Source organism: Stenella coeruleoalba (assembly GCF_951394435.1).
Source record: "Stenella coeruleoalba genome assembly, chromosome: 14".
NCBI classification, from domain to species: domain Eukaryota; kingdom Metazoa; phylum Chordata; class Mammalia; order Artiodactyla; family Delphinidae; genus Stenella; species Stenella coeruleoalba.
Window position 1 is genome coordinate 253,394 of NC_137160.1, and position 18,689 is coordinate 272,082.

Consider the following 18,689-nt stretch of genomic DNA (forward strand, 5'->3'; position numbering starts at 1 on the left):
CCCTAACCCTAGCCCGAACCCTAACCCTAACCCTTCCCCGAAGGCTGACCCTAACCCGTCCCCTAATCCTAACCCGTACGCTAACACTAACCCGCGCCCTCACACGTACGCTCCCCCTAAAGCGTTGCCGTACCCTCACCTGGACCCTAAACCGTCCCCGTCCCTTAAACCTAACCCTAGCCCGACCCTAACCCTAACCCTTCCCCGAAGCCTGACCCTCACCCGTGCCCTAATCCTAACCCGTATGCTAACACTAACCCGCGCCCTCACACGCACGCTCCCCCTAAAGCGTTGCCGTACCCTCACCTGGACCCTAAACCGTCCCCGTCCCCTAACCCTAACCCTAGCCCGAACCCTAACACTAACCCTTCCCCGAAGCCTCACCCTCACCCGTCCCCTAATCCTAACCCGTACGCTAACACTAACCCGCGCCCTCACACGCACACTCTCCCTAAAGCGTTGCCGTACCCTCACCTGGACCCTAAACCGTCCCCGTCCCCTAACCCTAACCCTAGCCCGAAGCCTAACCCTAACCCTTCCCCGAAGCCTGACCCTCACCCGTCCCCTAATCCTAACCCGTACGCTAACACCCACCCACGTCCTTAAACGCACGCTCCCCCTAAAGCGTTGCCATACCCTCACCTGGACCCTAAACCGTCCCCGTCCCCTAACCCTAACCCTAGCCCGAACCCTAACCCTAACCCTTCCCCGAAGCCTGACCCTCACCCGTCCCCTAATCCTAACCCGTACGCTAACACCCACCCACGCCCTCACACGCACGCTCCCCCTAAAGCGTTGCCGTACCCTCACCTGGACCCTAAACCGTCCCCGTCCCCTAACCCTAACCCTAGCCCGAACCCTAACCCTAACCCTTCCCCGAAGCCTGACCCTCACCCGTCCCCTAATCCTAACCCGTACGCTAACACTAACCCGCGCCCTCACACTCACGCTCCCCCTAAAGCGTTGCCGTGCCCTCACCTGGACCCTAAACCATCCCCGTCCCCTAACCCTAACCCTAGCCCGAACCCTAACCCTAACCCTTCCCCGAAGCCTGACCCTCACCCGTGCCCTAATCCTAACCCGTACGCTAACACTAACCCGCGCCCTCACACGCACGCTCCCCCTAAAGCGTTGCTGTACCCTCACCTGGACCCTAAACCGTCCCCGTCCCCTAACCCTAACCCTAGCCCGAACCCTAACCCTTACCCTTCCCCGAAGCCTGACCCTCACCCGTCCCCTAAACCTAACCCGTACGCTAACACTAACCCGCGCCTTCACACGCACACTCTCCCTAAAGCGTTGCCGTACCCTAACCTGGGCCCTAAACCGTCCCCGTCCCCTAACCCTAACCCTAGCCCGAAGCCTAACCCTAACCCTTCGCCGAAGCCTGACCCTCACCCGTCCCCTAATCCTAACCCGTACGCTAACACTAACCCGCGCCCTCACACGCACGCTCCCCCTAAAGCGTTGCCGTACCCTCACCTGGACCCTAAACCGTCCCCGTCCCCTAACCCTAACCCTAGCCCGAACCCTAACCCTAACCCTTCCCCGAAGCCTGACCCTCACCCGTCCCCTAATCCTAACCCATACGCTAACACTAACCCGCGCCCTCACACGTACACTCCCCCTAAAGCATTGCCGTACCCTCACCTGGACCCTAAATCGTCCCCCTCCCTTAACCCTAACCCTAGCCCGACCCTAACCCTAACCCGTCCCCGAAGCCTGACCCTCACCCGTGCCCTAATCCTAACCCGTACGCTAACACTAACCCGCGCCCTCACACGCACGCTCCCCCTAAAGCGTTGCCGTACCCTCACATGGACCCTAAACCGTCCCCGTCCCCTAACCCTAACCCTAGCCCGAACCCTAACCCTAACCCTTCCCCGAAGCCTGACCCTCACCCGTCCCCTAATCCTAACCCGTACGCTAACACTAACCCGCGCCCTCACACGCACACTCTCCCTAAAGCGTTGCCGTACCCTCACCTGGACCCTAAACCGTCCCCGTCCCCTAACCCTAACCCTAGCCCGAAGCCTAATCCTAACCCTTCCCCGAAGCCTGACCCTCACCCGTGCCCTAATCCTAACCCGTACGCTAACACTAACCCGCGCCCTCACACGCACGCTCCCCCTAAAGCGTTGCCGTACCCTCACCTGGACCCTAAACCGTCCCCGTCCCCTAACCCTAACCCTAGCCCGAACCCTAACCCTAACCCTTCCCCGAAGCCTGACCCTCACCCGTCCCCTAATCCTAACCCGTACGCTAACACTAACCCGCGCCCTCACACGCACATTCTCCTTAAAGCGTTGCCGTACCATCACCTGGACCCTAAACCGTCACCGTCCCCTAACCCTAACCCTAGCCCGAACCCTAACCCTAACCCTTCCCCGAAGCCTGACCCTCACCCGTCCCCTAATCCTAACCCGTACGCTAACACTAACCCGCGCCCTCACACGTACGCTCCCCCTAAAGCGTTGCCGTACCCTCACCTGGACCCTAAACCGTCCCCGTCCCCTAACCCTAACCCTAGCCCGAACCCTAACCCTAACCCTTCCCCGAAGCCTGACCCTCACCCGTCCCCTAATCCGAACCCGTACGCTAACACTAACCCGCGCCCTCACACGCACACTCTCCCTAAATCGTTGCCGTACCCTCACCTGGACCCTAAACCGTCCCCGTCCCCTAACCCTAACCCTAGCCCGAAGCCTAATCCTAACCCTTCCCCGAAGCCTGACCCTCACCCGTGCCCTAATCCTAACCCGTACGCTAACACTAACCCGCGCCCTCACACGCACGCTCCCCCTAAAGCGTTGCCGTACCCTCACCTGGACCCTAAACCGTCCCCGTCCCCTAACCCTAACCCTAGCCCGAAGCCTAACCCTAACCCTTCCCCGAAGCCTGACCCTCAACCGTCCCCTAATCCTAACCCGTACGCTAACACCCACCCACGTCCTTAAACGCACGCTCCCCCTAAAGCGTTGCCATACCCTCACCTGGACCCTAAACCGTCCCCATCCCCTAACCCTAACCCTAGCCCGAACCCTAACCCTAACCCTTCCCCGAAACCTGACCCTCACCCGTCCCCTAATCCTAACCCGTACTCTAACACTAACCCGCGCCCTCACACGCACGCTCCCCCTAAAGCGTTGCCGTACCCTCACCTGGACCCTAAACCGTCCCCGTCCACTAACCCTAACCCTAGCCCGAACCCTAACCCTAACCCTTCTCCGAAGCCTGACCCTCACCCGTCCCCTAATCCTAACCCGTACGCTAACACTAACCCGCGCCCTCACACGCATGCTCCCCCTAAAGCGTTTCCGTACCCTCACCTGACCCTAAACCGTCCCCGTCCCCTAACCCTAACCCTAAACCTAACCCTTCCCCGAAGCCTGACCCCCACCCGTCCCCTAATCCTAACCCGTACGCTAACACTAACCCGCGCCCTCACACGTACGCTCCCCCTAGAGCGTTGCCATACCCTCACCTGGACCCTAAAGCGTCCCCGTCCCTTAACCCTAACCCTAGCCCGAAACCTAACCCTAACCCTTCCCCGAAGCCTGACCCTCACCCGTGCCCTAATCCTAACCCGTACGCTAACACTAACCCGCGCCCTCACACGCACGCTCCCCCTAAAGCGTTGCCGTACCCTCACCTGGACCCTAAACCGTCCCCGTCCCCTAACCCTAACCCTAGCCCGAACCCTAACCCTAACCCTTCCCCGAAGCCTGACCCTCACCCGTCCCCTAATCCTAACCCGTACGCTAACACTAACCCGCGCCCTCACACGCACGCTCCCCCTAAAGCGTTGCCGTACCCTCACCTGGACCCTAAACCGTCCCCGTCCCCTAACCCTAACCCTAGCCGAACCCTAACCCTAACCCTTCCCCGAAGCCTGACCCTCACCCGTCCCTTAATCCTAACCCGTATGCTAACACTAACCCGCGCCCTCACACGCACGCTCCCCCTAAAGCGGTGCCGTACCCTCACCTGGACCCTAAACCGTCCCCGTCCCCTAACCCTAACCCTAGCCCGAAGCCTAACCCTAACCCTTCCCCGAAGCCTGACCCTCACCCGTCCCCTAATCCTAACCCGTACGCTAACACTAACCCGCGCCCTCACACGCACGCTCCCCCTAAAAGTTGCCGTACCCTCACCTGGACCCTAAACCGTCCCCGTCCCCTAACCCTAACCCTAGCCCGACTCCTAACCCTAACCCTTCCCCGAAGCCTGACCCTCACCCGTCCCCTAATCCTAACCCGTACGCTAACACTAACCCGCGCCCTCACACGCACGCTCCCCCTAAAGCGTTGCCGTACCCTCACCTGGACCCTAAACCGTCCCCGTCCCCTAACCCTAACCCTAACCCTAACCCTTCCCTGAAGCCTGACCCTCACCCGTCCCCTAATCCTAACCCGTACGCTAACACTAACCCGCGCCCTCACACGCACGCTCCCCCTAAAGCGTTGCCGTACCCTCACCTGGACGCTAAACCGTCCCCGTCCCCTAAACCTAACCCTAGCCCGAACCCTAACCCTAACCCTTCCCCGAAGCCTGACCCTCACCCGTCCGCTAATCCTAAGCCGTACGCTAACACTAACCCACGCCCTCACACGCACGCTCCCCCTAAAGCGTTGCCGTACCCTCACCTGGACCCTAAACCGTCCCCGTCCCCTAACCCTAACCCTAGCCCGAAGCCTAACCCTAACCCTTCCCCGAAGCCTGACCCTCACCCGACCCTAATCCTAACCCGTACGCTAACACTAACCCGCGCCCTCACACGCACACTCTCCCTAAAGCGTTGCCGAACCCTCACCTGGACCCTAAAGCTTCCCCGTCCCCTAACCCTAACCCTAGCCCGACGCCTAACCCTAACCCTTCCCCGAAGCCTGACCCTCACCCGTCCCCTAATCCTAACCCGTACGCTAACACTAACCCGCGCCCTCACACGCACGCTCCCCCTAAAGCGTTGCCGTACCCTCACCTGGACCCTAAACCGTCCCCGTCCCCTAACCCTAACCCTAGCCCGAAGCCTAACCCTAACCCTTCCCCGAAGCCTGACCCTCACCCGTCCCCTAATCCTAACCCGTACGCTAACACTAACCCGCGCCCTCACATGCACGCTCCCCCTAAAGCGTTGCCGTACCCTCACCTGGACCCTAAACCGTCCCCGTCCCCTAACCCTAACCCTAGCCCGACGCCTAACCCTAACCCTTCCCCGAAGCCTGACCCTCACCCGTCCCCTAATCCTAACCCGTACGCTAACACTAACCCGCGCCCTCACACGCACGCTCCCCCTAAAGCGTTGCCGTACCCTCACCTGGACCCTAAACCGTCCCCGTCCCCTAACCCTAACCCTAGCCCGAACCCTAATCCTAACCCTTCCCCGAAGCCTGACCCTCACCCGTGCCCTAATCCTAACCCGTACGCTGACACTAACCCGTGCTCTCACACGCACGCTCCCCCTAAAAGTTGCCGTACCCTCACCTGGACCCAAAACCGTCCCAGTCCCCTAACACTAACCCTAGCCAGAAGCCTAACCCTAACCCTTCCCCGAAGACTGACCCTCACCCGTCCCCTGATCCTAACCCGTACGCTAACACTAACCCGCGCCCTCACACGCACGCTCCCCCTAAAGCGTTGCCGTACCCTCACCTGGACCCTAAACCGTCCCCGTCCCCTAACCCTAACCCTAGCCCGAACCCTAACACTAAACCTTCCCCGAAGCCTGACCCTCACCCTTCCCCTAAACCTAACCCGTACGCTAACACTAACCCGCGCCCTCACACGTAAGCTCCCCCTAAAGCATTGCCATATCCTCACCTGGACCCTAATCCGTCCCCGTTCCTTAACCCTAACCCTAGCCCGAACCCTAACCCTAACCCTTCCCCGAAGCCTGACCCTCACCCGTCCCTTAATCTAACCCGTACGCTAACACCCACCCGCGCCCTCACACGCACGCTCCCCCTAAAGCGTTGCCGTACCCTCACCTGGACCCTAAACCGTCCCCGTCCCCTAACCCTAACCCTAGCCCGAACCCTAACCCTAACCCTTCCCCGAAGCCTGACCCTCACCCGTCCCCTAATCCTAACCCGTACGCTAACACTAACCCGCGCCCTCACACGCACGCTCCCCCTAAAGCATTGCCGTACCCTCACCTGGACCCTAAACCGTCCCGGTCCCCGTCCCCTAACCCTAGCCCGAACCCTAACCCTAACCCTTCCCCGAAGCCTGACCCTCACCCGTCCCTTAATCCTAACCCGTATGCTAACACTAACCCGCGCCCTCACACGCACGCTCCCCCTAAAGCGTTGCCGTACCCTCACCTGGACCCTAAACCGTCCCCGTCCCCTAACGCTAACCCTAGCCCGAAGCCTAACCCTAACCCTTCCCCGAAGCCTGACCCTCACCCGTCCCCTAATCCTATCCCGTACGCTAACACTAACCCACGCCCTCACACGCACGCTCCCCCTAAAGCGTTGCCGTACCCTCACCTGGACCCTAAACCGTCCCCGTCCCCTAACCCTAACCCTAGCCCGACGCCTAACCCTAACCCTTCCCCGAAGCCTGACCCTCACCCGTCCCCTAATCCTAACCCGTACGCTAACACTAACCCGCGCCCTCACACGCATGCTCCCCCTAAAGCGTTGCCGTACCCTCACCTGGACCCTAAACCGTCCCCGTCCCCTAACCCTAACCCTAAACCTAACCCTTCCCTGAAGCCTGACCCTCACCCGTCCCCTAATCCTAACCCGTACGCTAACACTAACCCGCGCCCTCACACGCACGCTCCCCCTAAAGCGTTGCCGTACCCTCACCTGGACGCTAAACCGTCCCCGTCCCCTAAACCTAACCCTAGCCCGAACCCTACCCCTAACCCTTCCCCGAAGCCTGACCCTCACCCGTCCGCTAATCCTAAGCCGTACGCTAACACTAACCCACGCCCTCACACGCACGCTCCCCCTAAAGCGTTGCCGTACCCTCACCTGGACCCTAAACCGTCCCCGTCCCCTAACCCTAGCCCTAGCCCGAAGCCTAACCCTAACCCTTCCCCGAAGCCTGACCCTCACCCGTCCCCTATTCCTAACCCGTACGCTAACACTAACCCGCGCCCTCACACGCACACTCTCCCTAAAGCGTTGCCGTACCCTCACCTGGACCCTAAACCGTCCCCGTCCCCTAACCCTAACCCTAGCCCGACGCCTAACCCTAACCCTTCCCCGAAGCCTGACCCTCACCCGTCCCCTAATCCTAACCCGTACGCTAACACTAACCCGCGCCCTCACACGCACGCTCCCCCTAAAGCGTTGCCGTACCCTCACCTGGACCCTAAACCATCCCCATCCCCTAACCCTAACCCTAGCCCGAAGCCTAACCCTAACCCTTCCCCGAAGCCTGACCCTCACCCGTCCCCTAATCCTAACCCGTACGCTAACACTAACCCGCGCCCTCACATGCACGCTCCCCCTAAAGCGTTGCCGTACCCTCACCTGGACCCTAAACCGTCCCCGTCCCCTAACCCTAACCCTAGCCCGACGCCTAACCCTAACCCTTCCCCGAAGCCTGACCCTCACCCGTCCCCTAATCCTAACCCGTACGCTAACACTAACCCACGCCCTCACACGCACGCTCCCCCTAAAGCGTTGCCGTACCCTCACCTGGACCCTAAACCGTCCCCGTCCCCTAACCCTAACTCTAGCCCGAACCCTAATCCTAACCCTTCCCCGAAGCCTGACCCTCACCCGTGCCCTAATCCTAACCCGTACGCTGACACTAACCCGTGCTCTCACACGCACGCTCCCCCTAAAAGTTGCCGTACCCTCACCTGGACCCAAAACCGTCCCCGTCCCCTAACCCTAACCCTAGCCAGAAGCCTAACCCTAACCCTTCCCCGAAGCCTGACCCTCACCCGTTTCCTGATCCTAACCCGTATGCTAACACTAACCCGCGCCCTCACACGCACGCTCCCCCTAAAGCGTTGCCGTACCCTCACCTGGACCCTAAACCGTCCCCGTCCCCTAACCCTAACCCTAGCCCGAACTCTAACACTAAACCTTCCCCGAAGCCTGACCCTCACCCTTCCCCTAAACCTAACCCGTACGCTAACACTAACCCGCGCCCTCACACGTAAGCTCCCCCTAAAGCGTTGCCATATCCTCACCTGGACCCTAATCCGTCCCCGTCCCTTAACCCTAACCCTAGCCCGAACCCTAACCCTAACCCTTCCCCGAAGCCTGACCCTCACCCGTGCCCTAATCCTAACCCGTATGCTAACACTAACCCGCGCCCTCACACGCACACTCTCCCTAAAGCGTTGCTGTACCCTCACCTGGACCCTAAACCGTCCCCGTCCCCTAACCCTAACCCTAGCCCGAACCCTAACCCTAACCCTTCCCCGAAGCCTGACCCTCACCTCTCCCCTAATCCTAACCCGTACTCTAACACTAACCCGCGCCCTCACACGCACGCTCCCCCAAAGCGTTGCCGTACCCTCACCTGGACCCTAAACCGTCCCCGTCCCCTAACCCTAACCCTAGCCCGAACCCTAACCCTAACCCTTCCCCGAAGCCTGACCCTCACCCGTCCCCTAATCCTAACCCGTACGCTAACACCCAACCACGCCCTCAAACGCAGGCTCCCCATAAAGCGTTGCCGTACCCTCACCTAGACCCTAAACCGTCCCCGTCCCCTAACCCTAACCCTAGCCCGAAGCCTAACCCTAACCCTTCCCCGAAGCCTGACCCTCACCCGTCCCCTAATCCTAACCCGTACGCTAACACTAACCCACGCCCTCACACGCACGCTCCCCCTAAAGCGTTGCCGTACCCTCACCTGGACCCTAAACCGTCCCCGTCCCCTAACCCTAACCCTAAACCTAACCCTTCCCTGAAGCCTGACCCTCACCCGTCCCCTAATCCTAACCCGTACGCTAACACTAACCCGCGACCTCACACGCACGCTCCCCCTAAAGCGTTGCCGTACCCTCACCTGGACGCTAAACCGTCCCCGTCCCCTAAACCTAACCCTAGCCCGAACCCTACCCCTAACCCTTCCCCGAAGCCTGACCCTCACCCGTCCGCTAATCCTAACCCGTACGCTAACACTAACCCACGCCCTCACACGCACGCTCCCCCTAAAGCGTTGCCGTACCCTCACCTGGACCCTAAACCGTCCCCGTCCCCTAACCCTAACCCTAGCCCGAAGCCTAACCCTAACCCTTCCCCGAAGCCTGACACTCACCCGTCCCCTATTCCTAACCCGTACGCTAACACTAACCCACGCCCTCTCACGCACACTCTCCCTAAAGCGTTGCCGTACCCTCACCTGGACCCTAAACCGTCCCCGTCCCCTAACCCTAACCCTAGCCCGACGCCTAACCCTAACCCTTCCCCGAAGCCTGACACTCACCCGTCCCCTAATCCTAACCCGTACGCTAACACTAACCCGCGCCCTCACACGCACGCTCCCCCTAAAGCGTTGCCGTACCCTCACCTGGACCCTAAACCATCCCCGTCCCCTAACCCTAACCCTAGCCCGAAGCCTAACCCTAACCCTTCCCCGAAGCCTGACCCTCACCCGTCCCCTAATCCTAACCCGTACGCTAACACTAACCCGCGCCCTCACATGCACCCTCCCCCTAAAGCGTTGCCGTACCCTCACCTGGACCCTAAACCGTCCCCGTCCCCTAACCCTAACCCTAGCCCGACGCCTAACACTAACCCTTCCCCGAAGCCTGACCCTCACCCGTCCCCTAATCCTAACCCGTACGCTAACACTAACCCACGCCCTCACACGCACGCTCCCCCTAAAGCGTTGCCGTACCCTCACCTGGACCCTAAACCGTCCCCGTCCCCTAACCCTAACTCTAGCCCGAACCCTAATCCTAACCCTTCCCCGAAGCCTGACCCTCACCCGTGCCCTAATCCTAACCCGTACGCTGACACTAACCCGTGCTCTCACACGCACGCTCCCCCTAAAGCGTTGCCGTACCCTCACCTGGACCCAAAACCGTCCCCGTCCCCTAACCCTAACCCTAGCCAGAAGCCTAACCCTAACCCTTCCCCGAAGCCTGACCCTCACCCGTTTTCTGATCCTAACCCGTACGCTAACACTAACCCGCATCCTCACACGCACGCTCCCCCTAAAGCGTTGCCGTACCCTCACCTGGACCCTAAACCGTCCCCGTCCCCTAACCCTAACCCTAGCCCGAACTCTAACACTAAACCTTCCCCGAAGCCTGACCCTCACCCTTCCCCTAAACCTAACCCGTACGCTAACACTAACCCGCGCCCTCACACGTAAGCTCCCCCTAAAGCGTTGCCATATCCTCACCTGGACCCTAATCCGTCCCCGTCCCTTAACCCTAACCCTAGCCCGAACCCTAACCCTAACCCTTCCCCGAAGCCTGACCCTCACCCGTGCCCTAATCCTAACCCGTACGCTAACACTAACCCGCGCCCTCACACGCACACTCTCCCTAAAGCGTTGCTGTACCCTCACCTGGACCCTAAACCGTCCCCGTCCCCTAACCCTAACCCTAGCCCGAACCCTAACCCTAACCCTTCCCCGAAGCCTGACCCTCACTTCTCCCCTAATCCTAACCCGTACTCTAACACTAACCCGCGCCCTCACACGCACGCTCCCCCAAAGCGTTGCCGTACCCTCACCTGGACCCTAAACCGTCCCCGTCCCCTAACCCTAACCCTAGCCCGAACCCTAACCCTAACCCTTCCCCGAAGCCTGACCCTCACCCGTCCCCTAATCCTAACCCGTACGCTAACACCCAACCACGCCCTCAAACGCAGGCTCCCCATAAAGCGTTGCCGTACCCTCACCTAGACCCTAAACCGTCCCCGTCCCCTAACCCTAACCCTAGCCCGAAGCCTAACCCTAACCCTTCCCCGAAGCCTGACCCTCACCCGTCCCCTAATCCTAACCCGTACGCTAACACTAACCCACGCCCTCACACGCACGCTCCCCCTAAAGCGTTGCCGTACCCTCACCTGGACCCTAAACCGTCCCCGTCCCCTAACCCTAACCCTAAACCTAACCCTTCCCTGAAGCCTGACCCTCACCCGTCCCCTAATCCTAACCCGTACGCTAACACTAACCCGCGACCTCACACGCACGCTCCCCCTAAAGCGTTGCCGTACCCTCACCTGGACGCTAAACCGTCCCCGTCCCCTAAACCTAACCCTAGCCCGAACCCTACCCCTAACCCTTCCCCGAAGCCTGACCCTCACCCGTCCGCTAATCCTAACCCGTACGCTAACACTAACCCACGCCCTCACACGCACGCTCCCCTTAAAGCGTTGCCGTACCCTCACCTGGACCCTAAACCGTCCCCGTCCCCTAACCCTAACCCTAGCCCGAAGCCTAACCCTAACCCTTCCCCGAAGCCTGACACTCACCCGTCCCCTATTCCTAACCCGTACGCTAACACTAACCCACGCTCTCACACGCACACTCTCCCTAAAGCGTTGCCGTACCCTCACCTGGACCCTAAACCGTCCCCGTCCCCTAACCCTAACCCTAGCCCGACGCCTAACCCTAACCCTTCCCCGAAGCCTGACACTCACCCGTCCCCTAATCCTAACCCGTACGCTAACACCCAACCACGCCCTCAAACGCAGGCTCCCCATAAAGCGTTGCCGTACCCTCACCTAGACCCTAAACCGTCCCCGTCCCCTAACCCTAACCCTAGCCCGAAGCCTAACACTAACCCTTCCCCGAAGCCTGACCATCAACCGTCCCCTAAACCTAAACCGTACGCTAACACTAACCCGCGCCCTCACACGCACGCTCCCCCTAAAGCGTTGCCGTACCCTCACCTAGACCCTAAACCGTCCCCGTCCCCTAACACTAACCCTAGCCCGAAGCCTAACCCTAACCCTTCCCCGAATCCTGACCCTCACCCGTCCCCTAATCCTAACCCGTACGCTAACACTAACCCGCGCCCTCACACGCACGCTCCCCCTAAAGCGTTGCCGTACCCTCACCTGGACCCTAAACCGTCCCCGTCCCCTAAACCTAACCCTAGCCCGAACCCTAACCCTAACCATTCCCCGAACCCTGACCCTCACCCGTCCCCTAATCCTAACCCGTACGCTAACACTAACCCGCGCACTCACACGCACGCTCCCCCTAAAGCGTTGCCGTACCCTCACCTGGACCCTAAACCGTCCCCGTCCCCGAACCCTAGCCCGAACCCTAATCCTAACCCTTCCCCGAAGCCTGACCCTCACCCGTGCCCTAATCCTAACCCGTACGCTAACACTAACCAGTTCTGTCACACCCATGCTCCCCCTAAAAGTTGCCGTACCCTCACCTGGACGCTAAACCGTCCCCGTCCCCTAACCCTAACCCTAGCCCGAACCCGAACCCTAACACTTCCCCGAAGCCTGACCCTCACCCGTCCCCTAATCCTAACCCGTACGCTAACACTAACCCGCGCCCTCAGACGCACGCTTCCCCTAAAGCGTTGCCGTACCCTCACCTGGACCCTAAACCGTCCCCGTCCCCTAACCCTAACCCTAGCCCGAACCCTAACCCTAACCCTTCCCCGAAGACTGACCCTCACCCTTCCCCTAAACCTAACCCGTACGCTAACACTAACCAGTTCTCTCACACGCACCCTCCCCCTAAAAGTTGCCGTACACTCACCTGGACGCTAAACCGTCCCCGTCCCCTAACCCTAACCCTAGCCCGAACCCTAACCCTAACCCTTCCCCGAAGCCTGACCCTCACCCGTCCCCTAATCCTAACCCGTACGCTAACACTAACCCGCGCCCTCACACGCACGCTACCCCTAAAGCGTTGCCGTACCCTCACCTGGACCCTAAACCGTCCCCGTCCCCTAACCCTAACCCTAGCCCGAACCCTAATCCTAACCCTTCCCCGAAGCCTGACCCTCACCCGTGCCCTAATCCTAACCCGTACGCTAACACTAACCAGTTCTCTCACACGCACCCTCCCCCTAAAAGTTGCCGTACACTCACCTGGACGCTAAACCGTCCCCGTCCCCTAACCCTAACCCTAGCCCGAACCCTAACCCTAACCCTTCCCCGAAGCCTGACCCTCACCCGTCCCCTAATCCTAACCCGTACGCTAACACTAACCCGCGCCCTCACACGCACGCTCCCCCTAAAGCGTTGCCGTACCCTCACCTGGACCCTAAACCGTCCCCGTCCCCTAACCCTAACCCTAACCCTAACCCTTCCCTGAAGCCTGACCCTCACCCGTCCCCTAATCCTAACCCGTACGCTAACACTAACCCACGCCCTCACACGCACGCTCCCCCTAAAGCGTTGCCGTACCCTCACCTGGACCCTAAACCGTCCCCGTCCCCTAAACCTAACCCTAGCCCGAACCCTAACCCTAACCCTTCCACGAAGCCTGACCCTCACCCGTCCGCTAATCCTAACCCGTACGCTAACACTATCCCACGCCCTCACACGCACGCTCCCCCTAAAGCGTTGCCGTACCCTCACCTGGACCCTAAACCGTCCCCGTCCCCTAACCCTAACCCTAGCCCGAAGCCTAACCCTAACCCTTCCCCGAAGCCTGACCCTCACCCGTCCCCTAATCCTAACCCGTACGCTAACACTAACCCGCGCCCTCACACGCACGCTCCCCCTAAAGCGTTGCCGTACCCTCACCTGGACCCTAAACCGTCCCCGTCCCCTAACCCTAACCCTAGCCCAAACCCTAACCCTAACCCTTCCCCGAAGCCTGACCCTCACCCGTCCCCTAATCCTAACCCGTACGCTAACACTAACCCGCGCCCTCACACGCACGCTCCCCCTAAAGCGTTGCCGTACCCTCACCTGGACCCTAAACCGTCCCCGTCCCCTAACCCTAACCCTAGCCCGAACCCTAACCCTAACCCTTCCCCGAAGCCTGACCCTCACCCGTCCCCTAATCCTACCCCGTACGCTAACACTAACCCGCGCACTCACACGCACGCTCCCCCTAAAGCGTTGCCGTACCCTCACCTGGACCCTAAACCGTCCCCGTCCCCGTCCCCTAACCCTAGCCCGAACCCTAACCCTAACCCTTCCCCGAAGCCTGAGCCTCACCCGTCCCCTAATCCTAACCCGTACGCTAACACTAACCCGCGCCCTCACACGCACGCTCTCCCTAAAGCGTTGCCGTACCCTCACCTGGACCCTAAACCGTCCCCGTCCCCTAACCCTAACCCTAACCCTAACCCTTCCCTGAAGCCTGACCCTCACCCGTCCCCTAATCCTAACCCGTACGCTAACACTAACCCACGCCCTCACACGCACGCTCCCCCTAAACCGTTGCCGTACCCTCACCTGGACCCTAAACCGTCCCCGTCCCCTAAACCTAACCCTAGCCCGAACCCTAACCCTAACCCTTCCCCGAAGCCTGACCCTCACCCGTCCCCTAATCCTAACCCGTACGCTAACACTAACCCACGACCTCACACGCACGCTCCCCCTAAAGCGTTGCCGTACCCTCACCTGGACCCTAAACCGTCCCCGTCCCCTAACCCTAACCCTAGCCCGAAGCCTAACACTAACCCTTCCCCGAAGTCTGACCCTCACCCGTCCCCTAATCCTAACCCGTACGCTAACACTAACCCGCGCCCTCACACGCACGCTCCCCCTAAAGCGTTGCCGTACCCTCACCTGGACCCTAAACCGTCCCCGTCCCCTAACCCTAACCCTAGCCCAAACCCTAACCCTAACCCTTCCCCGAAGCCTGACCCTCACCCGTCCCCTAATCCTAACCCGTACGCTAACACTAACCCGCGCCCTCACACGCACGCTCCCCCTAAAGCGTTGCCGTACACTCACCTGGACCCTAAACCGTCCCCGTCCCCTAACCCTAACCCTAGCCCGAACCCTAACCCTAACCCTTCCCCGAAGCCTGACCCTCACCCGTCCCCTAATCCTAACCCGTACGCTAACACTAACCCGCGCCCTCACACGCACGCTCCCCCTAAAGCGTTGCCGTACCCTCACCTGGACCCTAAACCGTCCCCGTCCCCTAACCCTAACCCTAGCCCGAACCCTAACCCTAACCCTTCCCCGAAGCCTGACCCTCACCCGTCCCCTAATCCTAACCCGTACGCTAACACTAACCCGCGCCCTCACACGCACGCTCCCCCTAAAGCGTTGCCGTACCCTCACCTGGACCCTAAACCGTCCCCGTCCCCTAACCCTAACCCTAGCCCGAACCCTAACCCTAACCCTTCCCCGAAGCCTGACCCTCACCCGTCCCCTAATCCTAACCCGTACGCTAACACTAACCCGCGCCCTCACACGCACGCTCCCCCTAAAGCGTTGCCGTACCCTCACCTGGACCCTAAACCGTCCCCGTCCCCTAATCCTAACCCTAGCCCGACGCCTAACCCTAACACTTCCCCGAAGCCTGACCCTCACCCGTCCCCTAATCCTAACCCGTACGCTAACACTAACCCGCGCCCTCACACGCACGCTCCCCCTAAAGCGTTGCCGTACCCTCACCTGGACCCTAAACCGTCCCCGTCCCCTAACCCTAACCCTAGCCCGACGCCTAACCCTAACCCTTCCCCGAAGCCTGACCCTCACCCGTCCCCTAATCCTAACCCGTACGCTAACACTAACCCGCGCCCTCACACGCACGCTCCCCCTAAAGCGTTGCCGTACCCTCACCTGGACCCTAAACCGTCCCCGTCCCCTAACCCTAACCCTAGCCCAAACCCTAACCCTAACCCTTCCCCGAAGCCTGACCCTCACCCGTCCCCTAATCCTAACCCGTACGCTAACACTAACCCGCGCCCTCACACGCACGCTCCCCCTAAAGCGTTGCCGTACCCTCACCTGGACCCTAAACCGTCCCCGTCCCCTAACCCTAACCCTAGCCCGAACCCTAACACTAACCCTTCCCCGAAACCTGACCCTCACCCGTCCCCTAATCCTAACCCGTACGCTAACACTAACCCGCGCCCTCACACGCACGCTCCCCCTAAAGCGTTGCCGTACCCTCACCTGGACCCTAAACCGTCCCCGTCCCCTAACCCTAACCCTAGCCCGAACCCTAACCCTAACCCTTCCCCGAAGCCTGACCCTCACCCGTCCCCTAATCCTAACACGTACGCTAACACTAATCCGCGCCCTCACACGCACGCTCCCCCTAAAGCTTTGCCGTACCCTCACCTGGACCCTAAACCGTCCCCATCCCCTAACCCTAACCCTAGCCCGAAGCCGAACCCTAAACCTTCCCCGAAGCCTGACCGTCACCCTTCCCCTAAACCTAACCCGTACGCTAACACTAACCCGCGCCCTCACACGTACGCTCCCCCTAAAGCGTTGCCGTACCCTCACCTGGACCCTAAACCGTCCCCTTCCCTTAACCCTAACCCTGGCCCGAACCCTAACCCTAACCCTTCCCCGAAGCCTGACGCTCACCCGTGCCCTAATCCTAACCCGAACGCTAACACTAACCCGCGCCCTCACACGCACGCTCCCCCTAAAGCGTTGCCGTACCCTCACCTGGACCCTAAACCGTCCTCGTCCCCTAACCCTAACCCTAGCCCGAACCCTAACCCTAACCCTTCCCCGAAGCCTGACCCTCACCCGTCCCCTAATCCTAACCCGTACGCTAACACTAACCCCCGCCCTCACACGCACACTCTCCCTAAAGCGTTGCTGTACCCTCACCTGGACCCTAAACCGTCCCCGTCCCCTAACCCTAACCCTAGCCCGAACCCTAACCCTAACCCTTCCCCGAAGCCTGACCCTCACCCGTCCCCTAATCCTAACACATACGCTAACACTAACCCGCGCCCTCACACGCACGCTCCCCCTAAAGCGTTGCCGTACCCTCACCTGGACCCTAAACCGTCCCCGTCCCCTAACCCTAACCCTAGCCCGAACCCTAACCCTAACCCTTCCCCGAAGCCTGACCGTCACCCGTCCCCTAATCCTAACCCGTACGCTAACACTAACCCACGCCCTCACACGCACGCTCCCCCTAAAGCGTTGCCGTACCCTCACCTGGACCCTAAACCGTCCCCGTCCCCTAACCCTAACCCTAGCCCGAACCCTAACCCTAACACTTCCCCAAAGCCTGACCCTCACCCGTCCCCTAATCCTAACCCGTACGCTAACACTAACCCGCGCCCTCACACGCACGCTCCCCCTAAAGCATTGCCGTACCCTCACCTGGACCCTAAACCGTCCCCGTCCCCTAACCCTATCCCTAGCCCGAACCCTAACCCTAACCCTTCCCCGAAGCCTGACCCTCACCCGTGCCCTAATCCTAACCCGTACGCTAACACTAACCCGCGCCCTCACACGCACGCTGCCCCTAAAGCGTTGCCGTACCCTCACCTGGACCCTAAACCGTCCCCGTCCCCTAAACCTAACCCTAGCCCGAACCCTAACCCTAACCCTTCCCCGAAGCCTGACCCTCACCCGTCCGCTAATCCTAACCCGTACGCTAACACTAACCCGCGCCCTCACACGCACGCTCCCCCTAAAGCGTTGCCGTACCCTCACCTGGACCCTAAACCGTCCCCGTCCCCTAACCCTAACCCTAGCCCGAAGCCTAACACTAAACCTTCCCCGAAGCCTGACCCTCACCCGTCCCCTAATCCTAACCCGTACGCTGACACTAACCCGCGCCCTCACACGCACGCTCCCCCTAAAGCGTTGCCGTACCCTCACCTGGACCCTAAACCGTCCCCGTCCCCTAACCCTAACCCTAGCCCGACGCCTAACCCTAACCCTTCCCCGAAGCCTGACCCTCACCCGTCCCCTAATCCTAACCCGTACGCTAACACTAACCCGCGCCCTCACACGCACGCTCCCCCTAAAGCGTTGCTGTACCCTCACCTGGACCCTAAACCGTCCCCGTCCCCTAACCCTAACCCTAACCCTTCCCTGAAGCCTGACCCTCACCCGTCCCTTAATCCTAACCCGTACGCTAACACTAACCCACGCCCTCACATGCACGCTCCCCCTAAAGCGTTGCCGTACCCTCACCTGGACCCTAAACCGTCCCCGTCCCCTAAACCTAACCCTAGCCCGAACCCTAACCCTAACCCTTCCCCGAAGCCTGAACCTCACCCGTCCGCTAATCCTAACCCGTATGCTAACACTAACCCACGCCCTCACACGCACGCTCCCCCTAAAGCGTTGCCGTATCCTCACCTGGACCCTAAACCGTCCCCGTCCCCTAACCCTAACCCTAGCCCGAAGCCTAACACTAACCCTTCCCCGAAGCCTGACCCTCACCCGTCCCCTAAACCTAACCCGTACGCTAACACTAACCCGCGCCCTCACACGCACGCTCCCCCTAAAGCGTTGCCGTACCCTCACCTGGACCCTAAACCGTCCCCGTCCCCTAACCCTAACCCTAGCCCGAACCCTAACCCTAACCCTTCCCCGAAACCTGACCCTCACCCGTCCCCTAATCCTAACCCGTACGCTAACACTAACCCGCGCCCTCACACGCATGCTCCCCCTAAAGCGTTGCCGTACCCTCACCTGGACCCTAAACCGTCCCCGTCCCCTAACCCTAACCCTAGCCCGAAGCCTAACCCTAACCCTTCCCCGAAGCCTGACCCTCACCCGTGCCCTAATCCTAACCCGTACGCTAACACTAACCCGCGCCCTCACACGCACGCTCCCCCTAAAGCGTTGCCGTACCCTCACCTGGACCCTAAACCGTCCCCGTCC